The sequence below is a fragment of the Scyliorhinus canicula genome, chromosome 15, assembly GCF_902713615.1.
Source record: "Scyliorhinus canicula chromosome 15, sScyCan1.1, whole genome shotgun sequence".
Classification (NCBI taxonomy): domain Eukaryota; kingdom Metazoa; phylum Chordata; class Chondrichthyes; order Carcharhiniformes; family Scyliorhinidae; genus Scyliorhinus; species Scyliorhinus canicula.
In genome coordinates, this window is record NC_052160.1 from 54,523,262 (window position 1) to 54,544,083 (window position 20,822).

Sequence of the window (20,822 nt, forward strand, 5' to 3'; positions counted from 1 at the left end):
TAAGCCATGTTGGCTGGGTTTTGTATTTCTTGGTGTGTGGTTGCTTATTCTGTTAAAATTTATAATATAATTGCCTCAATAAAATATTTCTCTAAAAAAATATATTTAAATAAGGTTCCAAATCTTGCTGGGTGGGAACCTTGTTAAGTCAATGGCGGGGGGTAGAGACAATCTCACTTTTGATTTCTTGCGAGATTTTGCACCGGCGTCGCTATTTATTGCCCGTGACAAACGGAGTCTCAAAATCACGGCCATTGCATAATGTGTGTGTTCTCATTCCTGATGGTTGTGCAGGCACTCCACTGGAAGCAGACATGGACAAATGATGGAATGAGGCGATGACTGGGTTTGTCTTCCACAATTGGACTGTCTCCCAACACTCCTGCCAAGGGTCTCACATGAATAATCATTACAAGGGGTAACATACTGGAATGGATCCAGAGTCTATGAAACCTTAATCCAGTGAGGGAGCTCAATACCTTCAGGAGAGCAGAGGAAAAGGTAATAAAAGAAATAGAAGATTGAATCTTTAAAGAATTCACTATTCATAAAGTACTAAAAGAAATAGCAATTGTTTTCACAGAGTTTGCGAGGAAATAAAAACATAAAAATCATCCTCATTAGGGGATACCCACATGTACAATGGATTGAACTTGACTTGAAAGAACAGAGTAGGTAGGCTGTTGAGGATGGAAGGGGCAGCGTGGCTAAAAGTCAGATGGAGCTGAGCTCACCCGAACGTTGTGACATTGGGTCTGTATTTACCCAGCAGCAGGAAAGATGTTGAGGTGGATGCGGAGGAGATGGGGGAAAGAGGTGGTTAAGGAGAAAGCACCGATAATCCAATAAAACACTGAAAGGAGCGACATGACAAAAAACTGACACCAAGCCAAAAATTATGATCAAACCCTTAGCCACCTGTATAATCTGTCCTCCAGGCTGCCCTGGTGGGTTGCTTACTCATAGGAACCACAGCTTAATCCAACCATACGCTCAAACTGGCTTCACATGGGGGAGTAATTGAAGTAGCAATTATGCTCAGGAACCCTGGGTGAATTTTCCCCTCCTTAGCCCAGAGGAGCTTTTGCGATCAAAGCTGAAGTCTTCATGGATGCGTACAGTTCTGCTCCCAAAATGGACAGTTGACAATGTTAAGAAAATCCAGGTCCCCATTTTAAATCAGGCCAAAACGATTTGAATAAGTTCCTGACTATTAGGAAATCTTACATTTGTCATGAAGCCTCATACAGAGGATCTTCCACCTGCACTCTGTGATGTTTGTTGCTGCTTTGTACCTTGAAGGCATGCTCAAAATAATCACAAATGTAAGTACCTCCAACCAACCTTGTAAAGTTTTAACAAGTCTTCCACCATCTGTGCAGTGATGTTAATGGTTAATGATTTGTTGTCGTGCTTTAGCTGAGTAACACGTGCTCAGATGCCATTGCAACAATTTCCTCAACACGTTATAAAAAACATTAAACATGCTCGGTGCCTGAATTCCTACATGCTGGAATTGAAACAAGTCCATTTGCAGTAAATATGATGCCTTACATTCAGCTGACTCATAGCTGATATTTGATATGCATACTTGGTTTGGCAGAGCACTGCAGATTAATTTAAAACATGCGGGGCCATGACATGCTACTCAATTCCTGACTGCAAAAGTGAGCTCAAATCTCTGTTTAATGTTCTCACCCTTGGCCTGTTTAAGAGGGGGGGGGGGGGTTCTGTGGGTGGCCTCCTCATTTATTGCATAAATTGCCAAGGGAAATAAAGTATTGACCAGTCTTTAGAGTGATCTAAGACCTAATGATCTCAGCCCAGTCCTAGTAAGACGATGTGGATGTATTGAGTGCTTGAGGAAAAAGTGAAGGCTTACTCCCGATACAGTACATTGTGTGCACCCTGTTACCTCTACCAAATCTTCTTCTACATACAGTATGTTAGCATGAAGTCTTAATCATTGGTAAGTGCTGAATCCCAAATATCTATGGTTTGTCAGAAAAGTTACCACAAGGACTTGTGGTTACTTTTTTAAAAAATAATTTTTATTTTTATTTTTGAAAAATGTATAACAACAAAACAATAATGATAACAATAATAAACACCCCCGGACCCGTAACAATGCATATAACGAGCCCCCCCCCCCCCAAACCTGATGAACAACAAAATAAATTTAAAATAAATTAAATTAACATAAACAATACCCCCACCCCCGAACCCCCCACCACCCCACCCCCCGAACCCCCCAGAATTCCCCCAGTGCCGGGCATGCCCAAAACATATGGGCATGGTTCGCTGGGCTCCCCGAACACCTAATGCACCTGTCCTCGCCCCCAAAAAACCTGCTCATCCTCGTCCCGGGCATATGAGCCCTGTGCAGTACCTTGAACTGGATGATGCTAAGCCTCGCACATGAAGAGGAGGAGTTCACTCTCTCCAGGGCGTTCGCCCATGTCCCCTCCTCAATCTGCTCCCCCAGCTCCACTTCCCACTTAGCCTTCAGCTCCTCTACCGATGCCTCCTCCACCTCCTGCATCACCTGGTAGATGTCAGACACCTTCCCATCCCCGACCCACACCCCCGAAAGCACCCTATCCCTTACCCCCCGCGGGGGCAGCAAAGGGAACCCCTCCACCTGCCGCCTAGCAAACGCCTTGACCTGAAGGTACCTGAACATATTCCCCGGGGGGAGCTCAAACGTCTCCTCCAGCTCACACAGGCTCGCAAACCGGACTTGTGGTTACTAAGCATTCATTGCAATTTTGTTTTTTGATCATTCGATGTTGGTGCTTACGGGCATGAATTCAAGGGTCACTGCTCAAAAACTAACATGGAAGTTAAACTGGGATTAGCCCATCGTGAGACAGGTTTGTTTTACCTCACTGTACGTGTTGTTGCAATAGAAATCTTCTTCTCAAAAGGAGAAACATCTACATCATCATAATTTGGACTTGTGCACTGCTATATCCCGTCAGGAAATCATCTTCTCATGTATGGGAGGAAGGATGTTGGCAGTCGTGGTTCAGTTGATAGTACCCTTGCCTCAATGTCAGAAAGCAGCGGGTTCAAAGTCCAACTCGAGAGACTTTAGCATATAGTCTAGGCTGACATTTCAGTGCCATGTTGAGGAAGAATTGTACTATCAGATTTGCTAGCTTTTGGATGAGAAACCATCTCCTCTCCTAGCTACACAGAACTTACAGAACATAATCAAATGAGGCCTCCATGTTATCATGGCCAATATTTACTCATCTAATGTAAACCAAATATCTGGTCATGATCACATTGTTGTTTGTGGGATCTTGCTGTGCGTAAATTGGCTGCTGTGTTTCCTACATCGCAGAAGTGTCTATACTTCAAATGTACTGCATAAGCTGTGAAGCCCTCTGGGCCCTCCGAAGATGGGACAGGTTCTATACAAATGAAAGTTATTTATTTCTCGTTGACTTGCAGATGAGCATAAACTTACAATGAAAAGGCTCCTCGAACGGCCATTCACTCAGCAAGCGATTCCCCAAAGGGTCAGTGTCCAACTTTATGTATTGGAAACATCTGAGGAATTCATAGCCTTCTTTAAGAGGATGTCAGTGGAAGTGATTCTTTACAAAAGCTACAAGTTAAAATAAAGAAACTCTGCAGAAAAGGAAAAGAAACCTCCTTTTGCTAAAATATGTCAATTTATTTCCCACCGGGCTACAGTTTCAAGTTATAGATTATCCTCAATGTAAAAAAAAATACCCATGGCTATTTTGTCAGAGACACATGTAATAACAGACACCAGCCAGAAAGAAAAGACTAGGAGTGGGCAACAGAACAGTTTAGTTGAAGTGATAAGGTTTCAGCATGTTCTTATACGAAGAGAAAGAGACGAAGAGAAGAGGGGCCTTAAGAGGAATCATTCCAGGTACTAAGGCTCTTCCTCCAATGATGGGCAAAGGGAAGGGGTGGGTTATGCAAGAGGCAAGGGTCATTAGGAACATAGGACCACATCTGTTAGCCTAGGAGGGACAGAATGTGGGGGTAGTGGTCACTATGGATGCGGAGAAGGCCTTTGACTGGGTGGAATGGGATTTCTTGTGGGAGGTGCTTGGACAGTTTGGGTATGGGCGGGGGTTTGTGGATTGGGTCCGGTTGTTGTACCGGGCGCTGGTAGAGAGTGTGAGGACGAACTTGGTGAGTTTGGGGTATTTTAGGTTACATCGTGGGAAGAGGCACGGGTGCCAACTCTCCCCACTGCTTTTTGCCTTGGCGATAGAGCCATTGACAATGCTGCTTTGAGCATCAAGGGGTTGGCAGTGGATTGTACGGGGGGGAGCGGGGGGAGCATGGGGTCTTGCTGTGTGCAGACGATTTATTGCTCCATATACCAAACCCACTGGCAAGTATTGGGGGTCATGGGCATATTGGAGAAATATGGCCGGTTTTCTGGATACAATTTAAACATGGGAAAGAGTGATGTCTTCCATTTCCAGGCAAGGGGGAAGGTGAGAAGGCTGGGTGAGCTGCCGTTCAAAGTAGTGGGGACAAGTTTCAGGTATCTGGGCATCCAGTTGGTGCAGGCGTGGGAGCAATTACACAAGTTGAATCTGGCCCGGCTGGTGGAGCAAATGAAGGGGGTTTTTACGTGGTGGGACATGCTCCCACTGTCTTTGAGGGGGCGGGTGCAATCTGTGAAGATGACGGTTCTCCCGAGGTTTTATTTTGTGTCCCAGAACCGCCCGATCTTTATTCCAAAGGCTTTTTTTAGGAGCATTAATGCACTGATTTTGGGATTTGTGTGGGCAGGCGAAGTCCCACGTGTAAAGAAGATGCTGCTAGAATGGGGACGGGGGGGGGATTTGCATTCAACTATACCTAAAGGGCATGAATGTGGGAATGCCATAGCACGGGATAAACAAGTGGCAATATTTTCCCTCCTTTTCTTTCTTTACAGCAAGTATTTGTCATTTACTGGTGGGTATGGAGGCAGGGCTATCCCATCATTCACAGGGGGACAGAAAGCCCTGCACAGACCTGAAAGCTTTTTTTAAACACCGATACATTGTGCAGAGCTGTTGCGGTTTGGCTATACAGCACTTTCAGCAGAATGTAATGCCTCGCTAAAGCTCCTGCTAAGCTAAGTGCATGTTGGGAATCACATGCCAGGTTCAACCAGGCCAGAAGGGATTGCAAGGGTCCCCCTTACTCAGGAAAATGGGGGTCTTCACATGGTTGGTTTGTGGCCCAGATCAAGGAGAATCCATGATAGATTCTGATCTGTGTTTCCGACCAACCCATTTTTAAATGTCCCTGTGGACCCATACTCTCATAAACACCTGGTTCGCTATCCCTTCCTTTAAAAACTTCCTCAAAACCCAGCTTCTCAACCAATTCTTTAAGTACTTCCCCATATAAATTATCTTGTTTTGCTTAATTCTTTCCAATTAAGGGGCAATTTAGCATGCCCAATCCATCTTTGGGTTGCGGGGTTGATGCCCATGCAGATATGGGAGAATGTGCAATCTCCATACTGACAGTGAGCCAGGATCGAACCCGGGTTCTCTGCGCCGTGAGGCAGCAGTGCTAACCACTATGCCGCCCATAAATTCTCTTGTAATGGTTCACCTGATAATTATTGCTTTTTTTTTTGTTCTCCTGTTAGAACATTCTTGAGATGTTTTCTACTTGGAGGGTGCAATATAAACCTGTATTATAAATGTGTTCTATAAGTAAAATACAATTAGCTTAGTTGCCAGGAGGACGACCATAGGGGTTGAATTACTGCTACGCGTTGCCATGAGGGCTCATTCGCAAGTGGGTGAGCTGAAATAGGCACAGTCTGAGTTCTGCAAGAATTCTGTCGAGGACTAAACTCATTATTGGCATTGGAACAATTCTGCTCTGAAGCAGGTTATTGACTTATCTGGGTTGGAAGGGAGGAGGGGTGTTCATTACATAATAATTGAGTGTTTAGTTGTATTCAGGTGGTGACAATGAACTGAGGATTTACCTGAGCTCAATAATAAGTCAGGCTGGAGATGTTTGTTTTTGAATTGAAGTTGCATGGTGTATGTAACATGTCTCTGTAAATAAAAGCTTGCAAGTGAACAAAGGTTAGGCTCCAGTAGTCACCTCCCACACCCAGCTATCTGAGTTCCAATGAGGGTGGCAGCAAGGAGAGACACGGGTCGAGAGATGGGCATCCTACTATAATCTCCACCGAGACAGGGAGGAGGAGGAAGGTAGCAATCTCACGATGGAATGTCGCTATGTCTGCTGCTCAAAAGATGCAATTTGAGCTAATCAAGAGTTGCACCATGAAGAAAGGGAAATTCCGCGAGTTTATCTCTGGCCCAAGAACTGACTTTCCTTACACAATGTACACAGAGAAGCATAGCATCCCGACAGTGCAGAAGGAGGCTATTTGGCACATCGAGTCTGCACTGACCCTCCGAAAGAGCACCCTACCTCGGCCCAATCCCTCGCCCTATCCCCATAAACCCACTAACCTTTGGGCACTAAGGGGCAATTTAGCATGACCAATCCATCTAACCTGCACATCTTTGTATGGTTTGGACTGCAGAAGGAACCGGAGTATCCGGAGGAAAACCATGCAGACAAGGGGGGGGAACGTGCAAACTCCACGCAGACAGTCACCCATGGTCAGAATCCAAACCCCGTCCCTGGCGCTGTGAGGCAGCAGCACTAATCCACTGTGACAGCGTGCCGTGCCACCCATATGTTGGTTAGTAGTCTCTGGACAAATCCCATTAACATAATTGATCCTTAAAGGAGAAATTAAGTGGTTTCAAGACCTTTGTACATCCACAAACTGTTGCAGAAGTTATCCTTTTGCAGATTAAATCTAGAGAACTACTCCTTCCAAAACTTTCATTTGAAAACCCTGTGCCCCAGTAAACATAGTCTACAAACCATTAGTAAGCAGACAACCCCTTGCACTGTAAGTTTATTTTTAGCTTGAAAACAGAATTATGTAGGTGGATTTCCCTGGTTAATGCAGTAAAAAAAAGGTGGTTGCCTAATCATCTAGACCTGAGAGTTGCCCATCTCAGTTGTCTGGATCATATTTAATGATGATAAGGTGTGTATTTACATGTGAATTGTGAGACCATCAGAGTAAGATAATAGTTCCGACCATTATTATAGTTTTGGGTGCCTAGTATTAGCTCCAAACATTCCCTGGCTAGTTATTTCTGAGGTCCCTGCAAAGCAAATCTGCCTCACTTTCAGAAATCCATCTTTTATTGTTGAGTTACTGTGTTCTGGGTTCACGCACAACAGAATCCAGATCAAGACTTTTCAGACTAATTTCTTAAAGCTCATCGCGTTGGACTGACCACAACTGGGCCCAAGGTCAGAAGGGAAAAGCCTAAATCTACTTTGCTCCAAGTGGAACAGGTCCACGTTACAAAAATATAAAAAGTTAGTTGGAATCAATCTTTTGCTATGATTTTATGGCTATTCAGTGATAAAATACACCTTTATTTTTAGCTGAAATAGCTGGATTCAAAACAGTCCACACTTTTCTCTATTTTCTGCTGTATTAATATAGGCTAAGCTTCAAGCTTTTTATCTCCATGAGCAGCTTCAAAGCAAACATGGAACCTCAAGGGCCACAACTCAGGTTTAAGTCATTTCTATTCATTTGTTTCTTTCAAGTTTTTTTTTACACAGAGGGTAGTGGGTACCTGGAACTCGCTGCCGGAGGAGGTGGTGGAAGCAGGGACGATAGTGAAGTTTAAGGGTCATCTTGACAAATACATGAATAGGATGGGAATAGAGGGAGACGGACCCCGGAAGTGTAGAAGATTTTAGTTTAGACGGGCAGCATGGTCAGCACAGGCTTGGAGGGCCGAAGGGCCTGTTCCTGTGCTGTACTTTTCTTTGTTCTTTCAAGAAGTTACAGATAACAACAGATCTTGCAACAGATCTACTTTAGGATTTACCCATCAAAGAGATGCCTGTTAAGACGAACATTTTCTGACAAAATCCAACATGACATACAGATGAAAAATGCAAAAACAGGGAGTGGAGCTGACAGGGTTTAATGGGCTGCATTGTCAGGACTTACCTACAGTAAGCTGCAGCCTACATTCCTGCACCATCCTAAAATTCCCCCCTTCAAATTATTTTCTTTAAAAAAAAGGCAAAGTCGGCTTTGCCCATCTCCTTCACATGCAAAATGAGTCATTTCGCTTATCAGTGTCAAGCAAACATGCTTTCTACACGACACACTCAGTCTCGCTATAATTTCTTGGCCCACCCCACCCCTTCCCAGCAATCAAGCACTGTGAGACCAATCAAGAAATCAGGAAATTCCCCGCTAATGGTTCCTGCATGCTTTATTGGGGAATTAGCTGAATTTAGAACATTCCAGCATGCATTTCACGGTGTTGATTCAATTTGGGGGGGGGGGGGGGACTTGCCTTTCACAGCCTCTTAACATCCCAAAGGTGCTTTAATGCCAAGTGCTTTTGAAGTGTAGTCACTGTTTATGCAGGAAGCACATGGCAAGGTCCCGCAAACAGCAATGTGATATTCTGTGTTTGAAGTTAGTTGAGGGGTGAAAATATTGACACCGGATATAACTCCCCTGCTCGATTTTAAACGAGTGACATGGAATTGTTTATGTCCATCCAAGAGAGCACACAGTGCATCGGTTTAACTCTTTAGGGCGGCATGGTGGCACAATGGTTAGCACTGCTGCATCACAAAGCCAGGGACCTGGGTTCAATTCCAACCTTGGGTGACTATCTGTGTGGAGTTTGCACTTTCTCCTCATGTCTGCGGGGGTTTCCTCCGGGTGCTCCGGTTTCCCCTCTCAGTCCAAAGATGTGCAGGTTAGCTGGATTGGCCATGATAATTTCCCTTTAGTGTCCAAAGATGTGCAGGTTAGGTGGGGTTACGGGGATACGGCAGTGGAGAGGTCCTGGGTAGGGTGCTCTTTCAGAGGATCACTGCAGACTTGATGGGCCAAATGACACTGTAGGAATTCTATGGTTCTTCGTCCCAAAGAACAACAGTGTAACATTTCCTCAAGGCTACACTGAGAGTCCCTTAGTGTTCCACGGCTCTAGACTTGAATGCCCAACCTTCTGAATCAGGTGCAAATGCTCCCCATTAAGCCTCAGTGGAGAGACATTTACCTTCCTTTCTAGCTGTTTTCCCACCTGCTCTCTCTCCTTTCTGTTCAATGGTAATTCCTGTGGACAGTATTTCTTTTCCCCAAACCACCTACCAAAGAAATTGCTCGCACCCTTCGGGTTACCAACTTCACTTTCCGTATTCCTGGAGATTTCATCACATGACCTATACCCTCCAACTATGTCGCTCTGTCAAACAGCCTCCTCCCATCTTTCTAACAAATAAAAGTGTGTAAAGAAATTAGAATTGTTTTGTAATGTTCCATGACTTTTCTCTAGCAATGTCTTTAAAAAAAAAAAAATTTAGAGTACCCAATTCATTTTTTCCAATTAGGGGGCAATTTAACGTGGCCAATCTACCTACGCTGCATATAGAATATAGAACAGCAGAGACCAGGCCCTTTGGGATCTTTGGGTTGTGGGGGCGAAATCCACGCAGACACATGGAGAATGTGCAAACTGCAAATGGACAGTGACCCAGAGCCGGGATCGAACCTGGGACCTCGGCGCCGTGAGGCAGCAATGCTAACCACTGCGCCACCATGCTGTCCCTTCTCTAGCAATGTCAAAAGATCAATATTCTATTCTTGGAGGTGCCATTGCTGGAAGGTTGGCAACCAAGAATGAGTTTATGATAGTTTTCGAAGCTTGAGTAATCCCAATCTCAGATAGTCCCAACTCATGCTCAAGTCTGTTTGGCCACTGTGTTTCCAAGTATTAAAAAAGGATTAGATTCTCCACATTGTAATTTGCTCCAGGTTTCTAGAGCTTGGTTTCAACAAGTCCATGAATTATGTCTTAATTGCTCCTTGGGGTGCTCCATTTGTACCCTTTCGACTATCCATCTTTCCTCCTCTCTCCCACCTATTTTAGATTGTGTTGTAATGTCATTTCTCAAGCCTTCTTGCCTTTTTTTTAAAAGAAACAGTTTCTCAACTTCTGTTGTAGCTCCGATGCAAACCAGAGGTTAATGGATGTCCATTGTTCATCTGCACAACAGTTGATGGGATGGAAAGACGTCCTTTACTGACATCCCATTTCTTAAACCCATTAGCACCTGAGAGAATTTCTGACCACATTTTCTCTTTTTAATCAGCCCATTATTGCACACTATTTTTACAGAGCTTCCTTGATGAAGCAAGGGATTAGGTCCCAGTACTCCCCATGTTCCAACAGATAGAGCGAGATCTTCGGTTACTTTCATTCTGGGAACATCAAACTATTTTCTGCCTCTTTCGTTCTGCAAGGGTCCCTGTTTCAATGGTATCCTGCCTCGACCATCACTGTCATCGGACTGATCCTGGGAAACACAACTGTGATCCACAAAAGCTTTGGTGCAAGTATCTCTCAAAGGTTCTCTGAGTCCTTGTAGAATGTGACTAAAAATGTCTGAGCACAACAGCAATTTGCAACAGCCTGACATAGTCACATCACAGAATCATACCAAACAGACACCACTATCACCATTCCCGGGTATGTCCTGTCTCACCGGCAGACAGACCCAGCAGAGGTGGCAGCACAGCCGTATACTCTTGGGAGGAAGTTGCACGGGGAGTCGTGTATCAGTAGATGTGACCACCATACAGTGCTTGTGGAGACAAAGTCCCATCGTCATATTGAGGGTACACTGCATCATATTGTGTGGAACTACCACCGTGCTAAATGGGATAGACTTCGACTAGATCTAGCAACTCGAGATTGGGCATCCATGAGGCGCATTGGGCCATCAGCAGCAACAGAATTGTACTCAACCACAATCTCCAATCTCATGGCCCGGCATATTCCCCACTCTACCATTACCACCAAGCCAGGGGATCAACCCTGATTCAATTTAGAGTGCAGGAGAGCATGCCAGGAGCCAACACCAGGCATATCTAAAAATGAGGTGTCATCCTGGTGAAGCTACCACCAATTCAGCCAATACGATTTACTCCATGTGATATCAAGAAACAGCTGAAGAGACTGGATTCTGTAAAGGCTATGGGCCCTGACAATATTCCGGCAATAGTATTGAAGACTTGTGCTCCAGAACTTGAGTAATCCCGAGCCAAGCTGTTCCAGTTCAGCTGCAACACTGGCATCAACCTGGCAATGTGGATAATTGCCCAGGTGTGTCCTGTACACAAGAAATAGGACAAATCCACTCCAGCCAATTACCGCCGCTTCAGTCTACTCTCCATCGTCAGCAAAGTGATGGAAGGAATCAGCACTTACTCAGCAATAACCTGCTCACGGACAATCAGTTTGGGTTCTGCCAGGGACGCACAGCGCCTGACCTCATTAAAGCCTTGATTCAAACATGGACAAAAGAGCTGATTGCCAGAGTAGCTGCCCTTGACATGAAGGTAGCATTTGACCGTGTATGAAATCAAGAAGACCTGGCTAAACTAGAGTCAATGGGAATCAGGGGGAAACTCTCCGCTGGTTGGAGTCAGACCTGGCACAAAGGAAGGTGGTTGTGGTGGTTGGAAGTCAATCATCTCAGCTCCAGGACCTCACTTCAGGCGATCATCAGGGAAGTGTCCAAGGCCCAACCATCTTCATCTGCTTCATCAATGACCTCCCTTCCATCATAAGGTCAGAAGTGGGGATGTTCGCAGACGACTGCACAATGTTCAGCACCATTCATGACTCCTCAGAGAACAAAGCAGGCCATGTCCAAATGCAGAAAGACCTGGACAACATTGAGGCTTTGGCTGACAAGTGGCAAGTTACAATCGCCAGACAAGTGCTATGAAATAACCATCTCCTACAAGAGAGAATCAAACCATCACTCCTTGACATTCAATGGCATTATTATTGCTGAATCCCCCACAATCAACATGCTGGGAGTTACCATTGATCAAAATCTGAACTGGACTAGCCACATTAATACTGACCAGGGCAGGTCAAAGGCTAGGAATCCTACAGCGCGTAACACACCTCCTGACCCCCAAACCCCCCCCCCCCAAAAAGCCTGTCCACCATCTGTGCCACGAGGCACAAGTCAGGAGTGTAACAACACCCAAGAAGCTTAACACCATCCAGGACAAGGCACCTTGCTCGATTGCTCCCCCTTCCACAAACATTTAAACCCTCCACCACCAATGAATAATAGCAGCCTTGTGTACCGTCTACAAGATGCACTGCAGAAACTCACCAAGCTTCCTTAGACAGCACCACTATCACAACCACTATCATCTCGAAGGACAAGAGCACCAGATACCTGGGAACCCCACCACCTGGAGGTTCCCCTCTAAGTCACTCACCACCATGACTTGGAAAAATATGGCCGTTCCTTCACGTTCGCTGGATCAAAATCCTGGAGCTCTCTTCCTAACAGCCTGGTGGATGTACCGACACCTCAGGGATTGCAGCAGTTCAAGAAGGCAACTCACTACCACCTTCTGAAGGGCAACAATGGATTGACAATAAATGCTGGTCTAACCAGCAACGCCCACATCGCATAAATGAATTTTTAAAAATTATATCCAACCTGTAACATAGCAAAATGTCACAAGGTGCTTCTTAGGAGCATTGTCATACAAAGCATAATACAGAGCCACCTAATGAGTTATTAGGTCAGATGAGCAAAAGCTTTGTCAATAAAGTAGGTTTCATAGGACATTCCAATGCAGGCAGAGAGGGTTAGGGAAAAACACCAGACCTTAGGGCCTGGGCAGCTGGAGGCACGGTTACCAATGATGGAGTGAGTAAACTTGGGAATGTGTAAGAGCAGAATCGGAAGAGCAGAGCTTTCTCAGTGGGTTATCATGCTGGAGGACATAATAATAATCTTTATTAGTGTCGCAAGTAGATTTACATTAACACTGCAATGGAGTTACTGTGAAAATCCCTTAGTCACCACACTACGGCGCCTGTTCGGGTGCACTGAGGGATAATTCAGAATGTCCAATTCACCTAACAGGCACGTCTATCGGGAATTGTGGGAGGAAAGCGGAGCACCCGGAAGAAACCCACGCAGACACGGGGAGAACGTGCAGACTCCGTACAGACAGTAACGCAAGCCGGGAGTTGAACCCAGGACCCTGGTGCCGTGAAGCAACAGTGCTGACCATTGTGCTACCATGCCGGGGCCTCACGGTAGCATGGTGATTAGCATCAATGCTTCACAGCTCCAGGGTCCCAGGTTCGATTCCCGGCTGGGTCACTGTCTGTGTGGAGTCTGCACGTCCTCCCCGTGTGTGCGTGGGTTTCCTCCGGGTGCTCCGGTTTCCTCCCACAGTCCAAAGATGTGCGGGTTAGGTGGATTGGCCATGCTAAATTGCCCGTAGTGTAAGGTTAATGGGGGGATTGTTGGGTTACCGGTATACGGGTTACGTGGGTTTAAGTAGGGTGATCATTGCTCGGCACAACATCGAGGGCCGAAGGGCCTGTTCTGTGCTGTACTGTTCTATGTTCTATGTTCTATGCCGCCCATGACAGAGATAGGGAGCCCAAGATTCACTGACAACTTCATCCAAGCTTCAATAAGCATTTTGCCTGGTAGATTAGCCAATGAAGGTGAATTAAAAGCAATGTTAAGAAATCTGACTCTCTAACCCCATCCTGTACGCAATAAACAGCCATCCCAAACAAGGAAGTGAAAGTAGATATGCATACTGTACAGACAGCCTGTAACTGAATAGTAGAGAAGGTCTGCAATGTTGCAATGTAATTTATGCAATGTTACCTGAAGCCAGAAGCAGAAGATTGCATCGGTTATCAGGCCGAGACACTCTGGAGAGCACAGGACCATCTGTCATCTCTGCCATATTTCCCCCTCTCAATCCAGACGGCTGCCTGGCAGACATTCTAGAATACTTCCTCATTGAAGTTTCATCATTAGAGTTCAGGTCCCTAATTACGCGATGTGGCTGAGACTAATTCAAATTTCCCAGCAGAAAATAGTTGGCAACACTGTGGCCAGAATTCTCCAGTGGGCGGGATTCTCTTTTCCCGCTGGCAGCGTACCCTCGCCCATGGTTTTCCTGGCAACGAGGAGTGGCTTCAACAGGAGATCCCACTGACAAGCTGCACAGAGAGAGAATCCCAATGCCGGCGAACGATGTACCATTGGGAAGCACGCGGCTGGGGGGGCTGGAGAATCCCGCCCAGCATTTACATGATATTATGAAATGAAATGAAAATCGCTGATTGTCACGAGTAGGTTTCAATGAAGTTACTGTGAAAAGCCCCTAGTCGCCACATTCCGGCGCCTGTCCGGGGAGGCTGGTACGGGAATCGAACCGTGCTGCTGGCCTGCTTGGTCTGCTTTAAAAGCCAGCGGTTTAGCCTGGTGAGCTAAACCAGCCCCTCATATTAGAAACTAAAGATGGCGGAGTCCATGCTTGCGGGTAGCTAAGAATGGCATTCTTTCCAACTACGACGCACTTCGTATCGTTCTTGTCTGTATACAATGTATTGTTTCTTAATTTGTTTGCGTGCAGTTAACCTGGCATTTTTACTTCTAATATCATGGCAATAACATGTGCTGTTCTACTTCCAGTTAATAAAATCCTTCTTACGGATTGGATGCTGCAGTATCCTATCCGAATATCATTTCCCATCTAGAGTACAAGGACTAAAATACACAGAAATAGAAGTCATAGTTCAGCAATAAAAAGCCCTGGTCCCACAATGTACGGTGAGAAGGTCTGTGCACCATACCTTAGAAAGAGTACATGTTGGGGTGGCACGGTGACGTAGTGGTTATCACTGCTGCCTCACATCGCCAAGGATCCGGGTTCAATCCCGGCCCCAGGTCACTGTCCGCGTTTAGTTTGCACATTCTCTCTGTGTCTGCGTGGGTCTCACCCCCACAACCCAAAGATGTGCCGAGTAGGTGGATTGGCCACGCTAAATTGCCACTTAATTGAAAAAAATAGAATTGGGTACTCTAAATTTATTTTTTAAAAAGAGTACATGTTGGCCTTGGAGTGACTGAAGTGTAAATGTAACAGATTGAAACCTGGCCTCCAGAGGAGGGATTACACAAACTGGGTTTATACCCTGGAATTTAGAGGGTTAAGGGGTCATTTGATCAGTATTTGCAACATAAGGTTGAGAACCAGAGTGAGGACACAGATTGAAGGGCTGGAATTTCACCCTTGATGGACGCGCTCGCCACGAGGAACCAGAATCAGACGCAAATCCCATTACCGCCCACATCCAATTTGAACTCAAGATATTGCGCTGGCTGCCACGCCAATTGCAGCCGACTGGTGGAGCGGGTCCAGCGGAGGCAGGTGTGCAGCGACGGTCGTGTCCACTACCCAGGCATGAGGGTGACACCGCCCCACACCCATCCATCCTTGTGGGCACCCCACCCCCAAGTAAGCATACACGCGTTGGGGTCGATGAGGGTCCGCCCACCTTTAGTGTCTTCCCCTTTACCCACAATCCTTCATAACCTTCCTTCATCCCATTTCACCACCCACCCTTCATACCCTCCCTTTCATTGGCATGACCCGGCAGGCGCCAGAATGTGGCGACTAGGGGCTTTTCACAGTAACTTCATTGAAGCCTACTCGTGACAATAAGCAATTTTCATTTTTCATGACCCCCCCAGGCCACACTCCTTGGCTGTGCCAACCTGACATTGCCAGTTTGGCACTGCCAACTCACTGTCTTGCACTGTCCCCAACCACCTGGAGGGCTCCAAGGGCAAGGGCAAGGGCAAGGGCAAGGGCAAGGGCACCCCCCCCCCCCCCACCCCACCCCCCACCGGCCTGGCCATCACACCTGGTCTCAATTTATGGAGACCAGTACTAATTTGCATTGGCATGAGACCTGGGCGGAGCAGCCACAGTAGCACAGTGGATAGCACTGTTGCTTCAGAGCGTCAGTGTCCCAGATTCAATTCCCGCCTTGGGCCACTGTCTGTACTTTCTCCCTGTGTCTGTGTGGGTTTCCTCCGGGTGCTCCGGTTTCCTCCCGCAAGTCTCGAAAGGCGCACATTTTGGGTAAATTCTGAATTCTCCCTCTATGTTACCGAACAGGCGCCAGAATGTGGCGACTAGGGGCTTTTCCCAGTAACTTCATTGAAGTGTTAATGTAAGCCTACGTGTGACAATAATGAAGATTCGTTTTTTTGATTTAAAGTACCCAATTAATTTTTTTTCCCAATTAAGGGGCAATTTAGCGCGGTCAATCCACCTACCCTGCACATGGTTTTGGGTTGTTTGGGTGAGACCCACGCAGACAAGAGGAGAACGTGCAAACTCCACATGGACAGTGGCCCAGGGCCGGGATCGAACCTGGGACCTTGGCGCCATGAGGCAGCATTGCTAAACACTGCGCCACCGCGCCACCCTTTTATTTATTTATTTAATGGGAGCCGGGGGACTGCGGCCTTGAATGGGCTGCACATATGTAAATGAGTTTAATGGCTCATTTGAATATGATTATAGCCCACCCTTCCATGGGTATGACGCCCCCCCGCCCCCCCCCCCCCAACGAGGGAGTGATCCAGATTGCACCAGGCGTAGCAAGTTGGTTGCACCACGTGAAACCAGTTTTCATCTCTCCCACTATGTTACCGGCGCAATGGGATCGGCGCCGGATGAAATGCGGTGGGAAAATCGCGCCCCACATGTGCCAGTGTGTTCTAAGGCTGGACAGATGAATCAGCAGCCTCTTCCATCAAAGGTCCAGGTGAATAGGGGGGGTTGGTAACTTTCTCAACCTTCTCAGGGGTGTTTGGAGTTGGGGGCAGCATGTTGTAGCGTTCAAGGTGAACGTTTCAGCACTCACTGGAGCAGTGTACTGACTGGCAGGAGAAACAGCCTCAACAATCGGAGCGATCTGCCACTGGTGGTGGGGTGCCAAACCTGGCAAACCTCACCAGCCATGAGCTGGGAGTCCTAGAGATGGAGGGCGAGCGAGAGATGGAGGGCGAGCAAGAGATGGAGGGCGAGCGAGAGATGGAGGGCGAGCGAGAGATGGAGGGCGATAGAGTGATGGCGGGCGAGCGAGAGATGGAGAGGGAGCGAGAGATGGAGGGCGAGCGAGAGGTGGAGGGCGAGCGAGAGGTGGAGGGCGAGCGAGAGATGGAGGGCGAGCGAGAGATGGAGGGCGGGCGAGAGATGGAGGGCGAGCGAGAGATGGAGAGGGAGCGATAGATGGAGGGCGAGCAAGAGATGGAGGGCGAGCGAGAGATGGAGGGCGAGCGAGAGATGGAGGGCGAGCGAGAGATGGAGGGCGAGCGAGAGATGGAGGGCGATAGAGAGATGGAGGGCGAGCGAGAGATGGAGGGCGAGAGAGAGCTGGCGGGCGAGCGAGAGATGGAGGGCGAGCGAGAGATGGAGGGCGAGCGAGAGATGGAGGGCGAGCGAGAGATGGAGGGCGAGCGAGAGATGGAGGGCGAGCGAGAGATGGAGGGCGAGCGAGAGATGGAGGGCGAGCGAGAGATGGAGGGCGAGCGAGAGATGGAGGGCGAGCGAGAGATGGAGGGCGAGCGAGAGATGGAGGGCGAGCGAGAGATGGAGGGCGAGCGAGAGATGGAGGGCGAGCAAGAGATGGAGGGCGAGCGAAAGATGGTGGGCGAGCGAGAGATGGTGGGCGAGCGAGAAATGGAGGGCGAGCGAAAGATGGAGGGCGATAGAGAGATGGTGGGCGGGCGAGAGATGGAGGGCGAGCGAGAGATGGTGGGCGAGCGAGAGATAGAAAGAGCGTTTTGTGAGGGCCACGAATAATCCAGCACGAGTTTTCAGGATACAAACAAATAACATGTATTTATATATTTATATATATATAAATGATGTTGGAGCGGGGCCCAACATCATTTGGAGCAGGTTGTGAAGTGGGGTCCCCGCAAAGGGGGGAAACATGGGGCACCCAAAAGTGTAAGTCTGCCTCTGACTCCCGACACTGGAGTCCATGCCATCAGTTATCTAGGCCCAAAGCTCTGGAATTCCCTTAAACCTGCTCAGCCTCTCTCCCTCTTGCATTAAGTTGCTGTCTAAAACTTTTAACATGTGAATGGCAACCTGAGCAAACATCTCCTTCTTTGGCTAAAGTGTCACCGTTGCCCAGTCGTGCACTTGGGGGTGCCTTTGGGATTTGCTATGCTGTGGGGAGCAGCATACAAATGCTGCTTTGTTATTGTTTGCCAAGTTTCAAACTTTGCCCCGGACCAAATGTGCCAAATGTTTACCCAATTTGGCGTCTTTCTCTCTCAGAATCTTTCTTTCCCATGCACCAAATCCGCAATCTGGATGCACACTGGGTCTTGGAATCAATCATGTTGAGGACACTCCCTCTTCCTTTAATTCTTTTCAAAGACAGAAAGGCTCAAGGGAGACTTACCGATGTTGCAACAAAGAGTTTTCTGTTTTTAAAAAAGAGCGACGCTAAATATCAAGAACAAAGATCGGCCTCGCTTTAACGGTGCAAAAGAAAGTTGCAGGGTGGGATTCTCCATTGCGCCAGCCTCATTTTCCGGCTTGCCCCCATCGGCGGAAGGATCCTCCGTTCCGGCAGCCGGCCAAGGGGCTTTCCCATTATGGCCATCCCACGGCGTTGGCAAGCCCACGGACGTGGGTGTGCTGCCGGCGAAGCGGAGGATTCTGCCGTCGGAGAATCCAGCAGGTAGTGTTGAGTACACGTTATGTATGGATAAAATACAAACATCACTACAGTCACCACAACAACCCACCCTTCCTCTGTGCTTATTCAAGATGCTCTTAGGAATGACAATAGCATTCTTGTGCACAGCTAGTGCAGGTTTTTACAAAGTGTTCTTTTCACTCCATTAGGTCATGCTGAAATACAAAAGGGGCAAATTACCCCCAATCTCGCTGGTTACCAACCAACAGAATGGGTGCAATTTCTATTCTAAACTGAGGCTCTATTTCCTCTTGAAGGGTAATCCAGAACGCTTGTCAGCTCCTTGGCAAAACTCAGCTCAGGAATGAGATAATTCTGCACTATTGTCACTGGGTAGCAGATAAAGCCAAATCATCAACCAAATTGCATGGTTTTTAATTTTTCCATAGGAAGTGACTGGCTTGAGGTTAGAAAAAAGTGGCTTCGAGTGGGCTGCGGAAGATACATAAAACTCTTGTCAAAAGAATGCAAAACATCCCTGTGTTGAAGACTTCCACTCGTAGCAGAGTCTGTATGCAGGCACAACACAGGGGAACAAGCAATCTTGGCCGGGCGTGTTGGCTCTTAAGAAAACGACACAATCAAATTCATTTAAAACCAAGGTGGTGAAACGCATTTCTGAATAAACAAGTCTCCTGGCACTGAAAAAGCTCAGAGAACAGTTAGCCTGGCTGTTCTACTGAGCAAGCAACGCCCTCAAAGAGGAAGTCTCAGTCACTTCCTCACTGTGTCAGCTAGTGAGGAAGAATCAAAAGCAGAATCAAGGGGTGAGTGAAAGCATATCATATCAATTTGGTAAAATACTCTATTAAATGTAAGTACTGCAACAAACTGGTGACAATCTATGTAAGTGTGTTCTATTTTCAGTTTGCATTATACTAAAAATGCAGGGTGGGGAATTGATTCCATCACAAACCAGAATATATCTGCTGAGCCCGTTGCCACATCAGACCCAGTAACAGGACAGGATAGCTGAAAATGCTGTAATTTTTGTCTAGAAATTGAACCAAGTTTTAATCAAAATGTTCTTTCTGAATGCAGAAGCAAGACACGACAATACCGCTTAAGTTAATTTTAGATTTGCTTGAATGGTCATTCTGTCTTTCTGCTGTGCATCAATGGTGTGAATGCTTGTGTTTCACACAGACGCTCGCTCAGTGGCTGTGATGTCATTCCTGGGCATTAACATTTATTGACTCCACAGTGGAGGGGGGAGGGGTGCTGGCTAGCAGTTTACAGCAACATCACATGGAGTGATACTTCTTCTGGAACATGTAAATTATCAAGTGTTTCTGGAGCTAATCCGAGCAAGTTACTGTTCCCAGCACTACTTACTCCATGTGCAAACCTGATTTGGAATTTAAGTTTGACTTGTTTTTATGGCAATGCTTTTGAAATCACTGATTTTTTTATATTTTAAAATTGGACCTCAACAGTACAAGTTTTTTTTTAAATTTTAGAGTACCCAATTATTTTTTTCCAATTAATGGGCAATTTAGCGTGGCCAATCCACCTAGCTGCCACATCTTTGGGTTGTGGGGGCGAAACCCACGCAAACACGGGCAGAATGTGCAAACTCCACACGGACAGTGACCCAGAGCCGGGATCGAACCTGGGACCTTGGCGCTGTGAGGCCACAGTGCTAACCCACTGCGCCACCGTGCTGCCCTTTCAGCAGTACAAGTTAAAGTGATGCCCAATCCAGGTTACCTTCATGCGCAAGGCCTTTTTCAAAATGACTGCGAGACAAATACAGCAGAAGTAGGTCATTTAGTCCATTGTGTCTGTCCCAGCTCTTTGAAAGGATTATCCAATTCATTCCACTCATCTGCTCTCTCCTTTTTATACAATTCCCTTCAAACACATATTATTGAATCTGTTTCCATAACCCTTTCAGGCAGTGCTTTAAAAGGGAAACAACACACCTAGTCAAAACATGTCTTCTCTTCCACCAAGCTCCCTCTGCAACCCCCCACCACACCCCAACACCACCAAGCCTGAGCAGCTGGCTTATCTTGTGGTTTTCGTCCAGCGCCTTGTCGTTGTGGGGGGGCCTGCCCTCCACAGCCCTGGATTCAAGTCCCG

At 46.9% G+C, this 20,822-nt stretch overlaps 2 protein-coding genes across 5 annotated transcripts in view; one reads left to right on the forward strand and one right to left on the reverse strand.

The window, feature by feature from the left end:
* Nucleotides 1-20,822, reverse strand: part of LOC119978050 (uncharacterized protein C7orf50) — a 431,834-nt gene that overhangs the window by 201,024 nt on the left and 209,988 nt on the right. The window lies entirely within an intron of this gene.
* The window catches only part of LOC119978049, a 97,814-nt gene that overhangs the window by 34,466 nt on the left and 42,526 nt on the right, over nt 1-20,822 (forward strand). The window contains exon 2 of one of the 4 annotated variants that reach the window (XM_038819395.1): nt 295-501. The exons of 1 other annotated variant lie outside the window; for it this stretch is intronic. The gene's annotated coding sequence lies outside the window, so the exon portion shown is untranslated. Of the gene's footprint in view, nt 1-294; nt 502-19,234; nt 19,552-20,822 lie in introns of those variants that run through there. 2 more of the 4 variants (XM_038819397.1, XM_038819393.1) reach the window with 2 other exon arrangements.